This window comes from Boleophthalmus pectinirostris, unplaced genomic scaffold (genome assembly GCF_026225935.1).
Source record: "Boleophthalmus pectinirostris isolate CB_2022bp ecotype Guang Dong unplaced genomic scaffold, ASM2622593v1 HiC_scaffold_2, whole genome shotgun sequence".
Taxonomy (NCBI): domain Eukaryota; kingdom Metazoa; phylum Chordata; class Actinopteri; order Gobiiformes; family Gobiidae; genus Boleophthalmus; species Boleophthalmus pectinirostris.
Genome location: NW_026571152.1, coordinates 18,522,545 through 18,532,873, shown reverse-complemented (window position 1 = coordinate 18,532,873; position 10,329 = coordinate 18,522,545).

Sequence of the window (10,329 nt, the reverse complement as noted above, 5' to 3'; positions counted from 1 at the left end):
GGAAATACATGACTGCGAATATTCCATTTTAATATTCCATTACTCATCAGTGTTATGCATTGATTTGACTATTGTCAGAAGGATTCTCCTAAAATGAATGGTTCTGATGAGATGTGGCGGGCAGTCCAGGCCTCGGTCACTAAGGCTAATTCGATGTGGGAGATAGACTTTTGTGAGGCTGTCCCGGAGCACGGCCACAGTCTGAATTCAATTAAAAATGACACACGGGGTTTGGGGAAGACTGGAACAGACTTTGAGGTAATTAAGAGTTTAAACTGAAATATGCAGCATTTAGGAAAGTTTAACTGCATCAGATGTTTTATTCATATTTTAGAGAGTTGGACAGAAATGCAATACAAGGTCCACATGCAAGATAATGACTTTAATACAGTACTGAGTAGGCTACACAGGCAAGTACTCAATGTATGACAATATATTTATAATAATATTATATTCACAAATAATTAATAAATGATAGCTAAACCTTTCATAAGACAAAAACTAGTCTTTGCTGCATTTCAGTACTACGGAGCTGTCCCTGGTACTGAAATGCCTTCACTGTAATTTTTGTATTTATAAAACATTCATTCAGTTTCTGAATCAATCAAAGTTTGAAAACTCTATTTCCATCTGCATCTATGGGTCTTAAGTCAGATACACTGTTAGTTACCAATTATTTTCACATACAAAGCATTAGGTTGTGTTAATTTTACATTACAACATTCTTTAATACTGAGTTGGAGGACAGGTCAGAATTGAACTGTTAAAGACTATAAGGCCATAAAATGAATATGAACCATCTGTGGATCAAACCCTTATCAGATCTAACTGTCACCATAACTAAATAAAACTAAAATTATTATTATATCTTGAGAAAGTAAAGTTTGTCATTAAAAAGGAAAAACTTTAAGACAAGAAATTTATATGGTAAATTTGGTGCCAATCCCTAACAAAAAATTAACAAATAAAAATGAAAAATGTGCATTATGTGCATTATTGCCATAGCAATTTTATTTTTATGTATTAACAAAAATACAGTATTACGTCTTTTGAATGGTCAAAAATAAAAATTCATGTATTGACTTGACAATCATTGACTGTAGCCGATACCAATTGTCAAGTCATTTTATTTATATAGTCAAGTCATTTTATATATATAGCACATTTAAAAACAACCATAACAAGTTGCACCAAAGTGCTTTACAGCATGAAACACAACATAATGAAAACACTAACACAAATATAAAATATTACATAGACGAGTTACTTGATGCATAAAAATAATAGTTTAAATAAAATAGAGCTCATGGGCTGTTAAATGCCATCTTGAAAAAATGTGTTTTTAGGAGGGTTTTAAAGTGAGATAGGGAGGAGCAAGATCTCAGGGGAAGAGGGAGGGAATTCCAAAGCTTGGGGGCAACAACAGAGAAGGCTTGGCCTCCCCTGGTTTTGAGGCGGGACGGTGGGATGGACAGAAGGTTGAGCGAGTTTGACCTGAGAGACCGAGAGGCTGTGTGGGGGGTTAAAAGATCAGTGATGTATTGTGGCGCAAGTGAGTTAAGTGATTTAAAAAACAAATAATAAAATTTGTAAACAAGTATTTCATCATTTCATTTTACACCATTTGATTCTCATCTACTTTACATAAATACAATCTCAAGTACGACAATTCATTTACAAATCAATCGCTACTTTTTTTTCTTTATTGTAATTAAACATTATCACAAATTAAATCAGAAAACCCACCAGTCCCATCATGCTAGCTGCTGTGAATTGATTTCCCCACTTACACAACACGACCTCTGGTATCTCTAGAGCTGTTTGCAGTAAAGTCAAAGTATTGCACACATAATGAGAAATCCCTCTGAGCGGCTGCCTGTGTAATAAGCAGCCCTTTAATCGGCTGTGTGCGCTTCACTGTGGAGCTAATAGTGTCATTAGAAAACACTGCTCCCTCGTCCTGATGGGAAGAATCGCCACGGCAACAAAAACGTCAATAAACACAGAAACACGGGCGGAGAGAAGGAATCAATGCTCTCCACATATCGGACACAAACTAACACCAGTACAGGGTTTATGAGTCTTCTGGGGTATATGGTATAGGATTATATTTATTTTATGGAGCTAAACACTAGCCTTAAAGGAGACATGCTATTGCAAAGTCAATTTTTATGAACTGTTAAAATGGTGGTCACTCATTGTTAGCTTACTCTGAGTTGTGTTTTGATTGATTTGGTGATCTTGTATTGTCATTTCTATAATCGTATCAATGATATGGTCGGGGTTTTGGAACGGAGAGGTCCACAGCCAATCCTCTGTCAGTATTTTGTTTTTGAAGACTAAATAAAAGCTAATCAAAAATCAAGATCCTTAATTTCTTTTTAGTGGCCCAGCTGCAATTGTCCTACTATTAAGGTTTGAGTGCTCAGAAAAATCATATTTCACCCACTCTGCATATGCACTGAAAAAAAATCTGGGTCAGACTAAAAGGTTAAGAATGACTACGTAGATTTGAAAAATTAATAAAGACATTGTAAACAATGGATTATTATGGTGAAATATCACTATGAAAAAGGCCCGGTTCTAGCCTGCTGAACTTAAAAGGGCAGACTGTTGATGATTTGCTATCTTGTTTTGCTCTCTCTGCATTTTAGCTCCAAAAGCAATACACAGAAGAAGAGCTGAAGGAGACTAAATCTTGTCAATAAATATATAAATAGCAACCCTCATTTTGACTCTTTTGACACAGTGAGGAATAGTACTTGGTACCTGGAAAGCTGTTTCTCTATCATAGTGCAACATTAAGTGAGACAGGGGACGGAATGGGTGGAGCTGCATGTCAAACTGAACCACGCTCTCCATTCATGGTGATGAAAAACAGAACGAGGTAAAATGTTTGCAGCAGTCCAAAGGTATTCCTCACTTTTCTAACGCATTTCTAGTATCCTAATTCACTGCAAGCACTTTTCATTGTTGTGTCCGAATGTCCACGTTATTCCCTGACCCCTCATTCACTACATAGGCCTGCATTATTTAGCAGTCTATACTTTTCAAGGCGTACTGTGGGAATTTTTTTAGTACGCTACTTTCTCACCAACTGGTCATTTGAACACCACTAAAAATGCCATGACTCCTACTGCCCTACATACTGAAAAGAGTGGATATTCAGACACAGCCATAACTATTAGAGGCCGTCATGGTAATGCTGGAAACAACAGCATTACTTCCTGATTCACAGATGATAACAACGCTTTATAATTAGATGCAGACAACACACAGCAGCTGCTTATATAATATCTCTGCTTTATGTTAGTTTAAAAATTAAAAACAATTGATACAGCCTCTTTAAAATACTGAGTAAATGTTTCATTGTAACCTGATGTGAAAAGCACTCTTACAAATACATATATGAATGCATGTGATCAGTTATGCATAACCATCTACATTTTTACAGCAGTACTTAACACTGTCCTACCAACATTATTGCTAGTCCTCACCGCTAACCAAAGCGCGTTTATTCACCCGTGCTCATGTCCCACAGTTTAGCAGGTGACAGAGCGGCGCATTAGCTCTGATTTAGCGCTCACGAAGCCGGGTGCTGCGGGCTCATAAATCTGCAGAGGTGCCGAGGATTGTGGGTAATGGCCCGTCCTGCTGCACGCCCGTCACTTTGGGTTCACCCTGGACCAGCTCAGAGGGCAGGCCCCAAGGGTGAGATATGACTCAGAGATGCAGAATTTAGGTCATGATGAGGTCACATGTAAACAGGAGGATGGTGGAATTATTGAGGAAGAAATACTTACAACTAAAAATGAAATGAAATATGTACATTGTGTAAACAAGTTAATAGTTATATTAAAGTAGTTTGGGATCTCTCTGTATATTCTCAATAGAAGATCTCTCAGTCTAGCCACCTCCTTCTCTGCATCAATCAGCTTTGTCTATTTCAGTGATACTATACAAATGGTTCTAGTTACAGGGTTTAGTGCTTTGTCCTGCAGTTATCTGCAATGGTTTTCCGTACACACACTGTTGTTTTTTTGTGTGTGGCTTTGCTTTAGCTTGAAAGATACTATTTAATGCGTATCTCTGATTGGCTAATCCACCTGTCAATCATGCCTATCTAAACTCAAGGACATAAGAGAGTGTCCAGACTACATGTCTTTTTAAAGTATTGAAGAGGGAAGTATTCTTTACTGGCTAGGCAAATGTTTACTAGATAAAAAAAAGATAAACATGATAACCATACTACTACAATTTCTTATTCTTATTATTTCTCTTTTATGTATATGGCATAATGGGTACTGATTGGGAAATCGAAAATGATAAATTCTGTAAAAAATATAAAAACTTCTCCAAAACTGAATAAAAAAAAAAAATTTTAAATAAATAATGGAAATACTTATACTATTGCACATATATTTATTTTTTAGATCAGTTCAAGCTAGGGTAAAATAGTGACTAATGATTTTTATTTTTTTTATAGTAAAGGATTTTCTATAAATTTTAATATAAAAAACATTGTTATCAGTATTGGATCAATATTGTGATACTTGCCACTGAATTACTTGGTATCAGAAAAAAACAAAAATCACTTATCGCCCATGACTACCAAATTCACATCAATACTCACTATGAACCATCTCCTTTCCTCTGTCGATGCCAGAAGAGAGAATCCAGACTGAAAAGCACCAACCATAATTAACCTGTATTTCCTTTCACACATGCCCAGCCCTCCCTTTAGGCCTGACGATGTTCCAAGCTCCGATCTACCAAGTCCCCGCTGCGCCTCCAATCAGACCCACAGTACGGCGCCCCCTCTCCCCCTCCCCTATCGCTCTTATAATCTTAATTGTATTTAAATTGCCTGTTTGCGTCAGGCTGTAAACACGCTTGGTCATTTCCGAGTTGATGAGGTGAACAGTTTTGGGCTCTATCAGGAGAAGCATTTCCATTAGAAAAAGCGGGCTGTTTAAGTTGGGTTTATCTCACCGTCTTCCCTCGTGTATGCGTACGCCAGCGGGTTAAATGGTTTTCTGTTTTCATAACCTCTCCATCGAGCGGATCTTTCGTGCTCAAAGAAAGAGCTGAATCGTGTGTTTGGCTAAGTGCAGCGCGAGGAGGACAATCGAACTACAAGAAGACATAATTATAGAGCGCCGCTTTGTTCCTGTTTTCGCCCCTTTCTGCGGGTGTGTTTAAATGTGCAGAAATATCAGGTTAAATTGGGACTAAAATGGGACAGAGCCTAGGAGTTTTTTGTGTTCCAGTTGTCAAATTGGGAAAACACTGAGCAGTGCAGTGTTTTACAGTGTAGGCTATGCATATGCTAACAACTCAAGAGCTCAAATCAGCCAAAATTATTACATTAAAGATGCACTATGTAACTTTTTGCTAGGGGGCCGTCACCTGCTTGTTTCTCTGTATATGTCATTGCTCTACTTTGAATGTTCCACAGTATGACAATAAACAGATCTACTTTACATTTATCAAATTACAGGTGGGTTTAGAGCACAAACACACCTATAAAAACAGGCATTCTGACTGTGAGCAGGGTTGCCTCACCACAGATCTGACTTGTAACTTGGTCTGGGTTGGTTTCCATGAAAATAAAATGGTTTAATACTATAAGGTGCAACATTGCAGACAAAGTAATAACATCTCCATGAAGAAAAGTTAGATAATGCACCTTTAAATTAAGATAAGTTATTCCCCCTTATAGTCTTATTATATTTACTGTTTAAAAAGGAAATTTTGTTTCTGCTTAGAAGATGAAAATGTCGGTTGTCTCACATCTAGCAGCCAGAAAAAAGTAAGAAAATACTAAATTAAAATTACAATACTAAAGTGCAATTTTTAGTTACAGTACCTGTACTTTAAGTCAGTTTTACAGTGGATGCTTTTTACTTTTACTTCAGTACATTTGAGAACAGGTATCTGTACTTTCTACTTCACTACATTTTAGGTCTGGACAGAAAAGTATACAGTTTCTTTATGGTTGGAAACCTGCTGAATTGGCTGAGATTTATTTTTAGCACATTTAATTTGAGTAAATGTTCCAACTTTAAACAAACAATACATAAAAAAAACAGAAAAAACAGCTAGAGAAAATAAGAAATCAATTGAATGACTTAAAATGTGATCAGTTCTATATATATATATATATATATATATATATATATATATTAAAAATCCCTCCATTTGATGATTTCATTGTTCCAAAAAAAAAATCTCAGCAAAATACTTACTTTTTACTCTAAGCATTTTTAAACAGGTACTTGTCATGTGATAGTTTACTTGTGGCCCTGTATCTGTACTTTCACTTAAAATAGAGTACTTCATCCACCACTGCATCTCACTAATAAAGTTGTCTGACTAGAAGAAAGAAATCGCAACTGAAGGCAAGATGAATGGTCCCAAAACTAGAAAGACCGGCATAAAATACAGCATCCAACACTTGTCAACTCTTGGATATTTTATTGCTTTAGAACATTCCACAGTCTGGCATGAAATTTCTCTGTCTCCATGGAAACAAGCAGGTAGTGCACACCGGCCAAGTTAAAAATCAGATCTGTGGAGAATCAAACCTGTAGACAGTATAAGAGTGTGTAATAGAAACATGTGTAATTGAATAAATACTAAATATATAATGCTAATGCCATACTGTGTAATAACGCATTTCTCCAATTTCCCTGGAGACAAGCAAATAAAGTTACACATACCACCTTTAACACTTTAAGTAAAAGTAGCATAAAGTAAAACTCTAGAGAATCTTAGAACATACATTTGAAGTAGGTAGAAAAATAATCAACGCAAAAATCATATGCGGAGAACCCAGCTGGGAGCTTCAACATGGCTTAATTAAACACTGATTGAAATGGATTTAGCGGATAACGACCCGTAGGTATCCCAGCATGCCATGCGGTCGGACGAGGAGGCGGTGAGGCAGCAGTGGCCAGAAAACAGCTGGTGTCCAAAAACATAACACGGATTAGAGTGTACTGGTACAGGGCCAAATACAGCCCACTGGGGCAATTTAGTTGGCAGAGTCACAACTGCATATTAAGTACATTTGAAGAGCTCATGCAATAAAACAGAAAGGTGTAATACAGCCAGGGTGGGCCTTGGCAAAAAGAAATACTTCACTACTTTTTTGATTATGTTATGTGATTATTATTAAATCTAGAATGAGCTCTCTGTATTTTTTATATAGAGGGATATGGTCACCAGTGCCTCAGTCACACCTTGAGCTTGATTTAAACAGTAACATTTTATAAAATTAATTGTCCCGAGACAGTAACAGAGTAACTAGCGAAGTCTATTGTTGTTCGCCCGTTTCTTCATCTGTATTATTTTTTCTTGCAATCAATCATGATTTTGAGGGCCCAAAAGTGACGAAAAGTCAAGATAAAACATGTCCACAGTGACCTGACACAACAGCAACAGGAAGTTGGCCATAATGGATCAAAAATTCCCCACCATTTTGACTGTGTATTTGCAAAATGATACTAGTCCCTGTTTTTTGGTCTAAATGAGCTCACATCTGGCACATCACATCTAGAGACTTGGGTTCACAAAAATTATCAGTTTTTTGAGATATTCCTTACAGTTTGCAGCATGCTGGCGAAAAACATTTTCATTTTCTGTTTCTTTGATGACGTCTCACGCCCACAGGCATTGGTCTAGATCAGTGATTCTCAACTAGTGTGTCGTGAGAAATTATCCAATATCACTTTTTTTTTTTTTTATAAAAATGTATTAATTATTACCTGCAAATATTATGTCATTGTCGAGTGTCCGTGCTGTAGTACAGTGTAGTATATAATGCCTGGCAGAGTGATCTAATATTCGTCCGGGTGGCGACAGGCAGCTAATTGCCTCGTTCCTTTAAATCAGTGGTGCTCAATATGTCGATTGTGATCTACCAGTCGATCGCTAAGGTCGTGTGGGTAGATCGCCGTGTCTCGTCTCGGACTCGCGTTTGGACTCGGTCTTGTCTTTCACTCAAGGTCTGACACTCAACAAGTGCGATCATATTTCATTACGGCCGCTGCTGTTGGCAATAAACTTGTACCGGGGTGCAGGAGCGTGTGGGGCGTCTCAGTGCAGCGGAGACTCTACGGCACATCACAAAACACACACGCTCCCTATGCACGGCTCGTCTGCAACAGCGTGTGCCCTCGTGTACCAGCGTGCATCACAGGGCAGGTTAAACTTCCTAAACATCCTACCTGTCCATCTGCCTCACGTCAGCACGCCGCCCCTCGCCTTTTCACGCTCTCGCTCCTTCCTGCGTACAGCGAACACAAGCCCCTCCCACAGTGCGCGCTGATTAGAAGAGCAAGACCAAACGTGGAGCAAAAAACAGTCTAAATTTGAGGTCTACAGCATAGAGCAGACCTACAGAACAGACCTACTGCCACATTTGGCTGAAGTTTGCCTAACAAAAGTGCACAAATGCATCTGTGTTTGTCACGATGTGCGTTTGGTTTGGTAAACGTGCAGAGGCTGGTAAATATCACTGCAATATCTGCAAAACCAGAAAAGAATGAAACTCCAGTTTGGAAAAAACAGGTTTAAAAATCTTCCTTCACTTTTTTTCACAGTTTTGTGTAAAGTGACAGAGGAAGTTCTCTTAAAGAAGAGGTTCTCAAACTGTGGGTGAGGGTCCAAAAAAGGGGCACAGAGTGTTTCAGTGCAGTTTGTTTGGCTTTGTATTAGGTAGATCTTTATGACTTGGTCATTTTTTTTAAGTAGATCGCATGCTGAAAAAGTGTGAGCACCCCTGCTTTAAAAGAATTAGTAACGCATGTGCATGGTGACAGTCATGGAAAAGTTTTTAAAATGGACAAATGCGAACTCCGAAATGGGCCCTGGACAAGATTCTGACCCAAAAGAAGAGCTTTTCAAGCTTAACTGCTATAAAAACTAAAAACAGAGAGAGACTGAGAGCTGTTGATGAAGAGCTTCGTGTGTGTCTTTCTTCTATTCCTGCCAGGATATCAGCTTTGTGTTCATCTAAACAGGCGCAGGTCTCACACTGAGTAAGTAGAAATTAATGTAGAAATTATATTGTAATTAAATATACTATATAGTGTCATTTTTGTAACATTTTGGTTAGTGGTGTGCCGCAAGATTTTTCCAATGTAAAAAACGTGCCGTGGCTCAAAAAAGGTTGAGAAACACTGGTCTAGATATCTTAAATTCGAATCACAATTGTGTGATCCCGGTCTGAATGTAATGGACTATGAAGTCTAATACAACTGAACACTATAGCGCCCCCCTACCATAGACATGAAATACCAATATCAGATTTGTATCAAATTTGGTATTTAAATAAATAAATAAATAAATTCTATGTATGACTTTAAGCAAAAAAAAAATTATTACGAATATGGGGCATTTTCATGGTTGGCCAGCAGGGGCACAAACACTCTCTCCAAAAAATTTTTATAAAATCTTAAACACACATGCTTAGTGCGATTGTGCTGAAATTTGAATCACTATGCATGATCTTGGCCAGAATATAATACACTATAAAGCTTATGAAAAGTACATTAAAAGTAAACACATTTTTTCCCAGAATTTTTGAAAACATATGTTATTAGGGCCATCATCGCCGTGGGTGGCTAATTTTTTTATTCATTTATTTTTTCCATTTTTAGAACAATTTTAGACTTTTGTTTGTCACTTTCCGTAATTTTTCCCACTTTGCAAACAGGAAAATATGTACAACAAAATTCAAGCTAAGTGAATTCATCCAGCCAATCATAGCTGGCCTTTCGTTTGTCTCAAACAAATTCTCAAAGCAAATCTTCTCTGTTCCATCTCCACCACAGCAGCATATTCACCAGCCTCTTCAACCCCTCAGTTTTTCTCCTCTTCACACCACCAATTTTAAGACCCTGCATGGATATTTTTCTCAACCAAAAAAAATGACCATTCGAACTACTTAACTAATCTCACCCTGTGCCTGTTTAAGTCTCCTAATTGAAATCCTTTGAGAGTAAAAGATTATTCATTATAAAGATGTATGAATGAGTGCCATGATTAAGTGGCGCCCCCTACAGAGACGGGGTAATTACATGTGTGATCCAGGTCAAACTAACAGCTTTGCTTTGACACAGACTATCCACTATAATGACAGATGTATCTAGTTCATTACAGAGAAACACAGAGAGCAGCAGGAGTACAGGACAGAGCAGGCGGCAGTAGCTCAGTTGGTAGATGATTCACCCACTGATCTGAAGGTTGGTGGTTTGAATCCAGCTCTCGACATAAACATCACAGGTTGAGCAGTCAGATCCATTGACCCACAGGTTGGCTGGT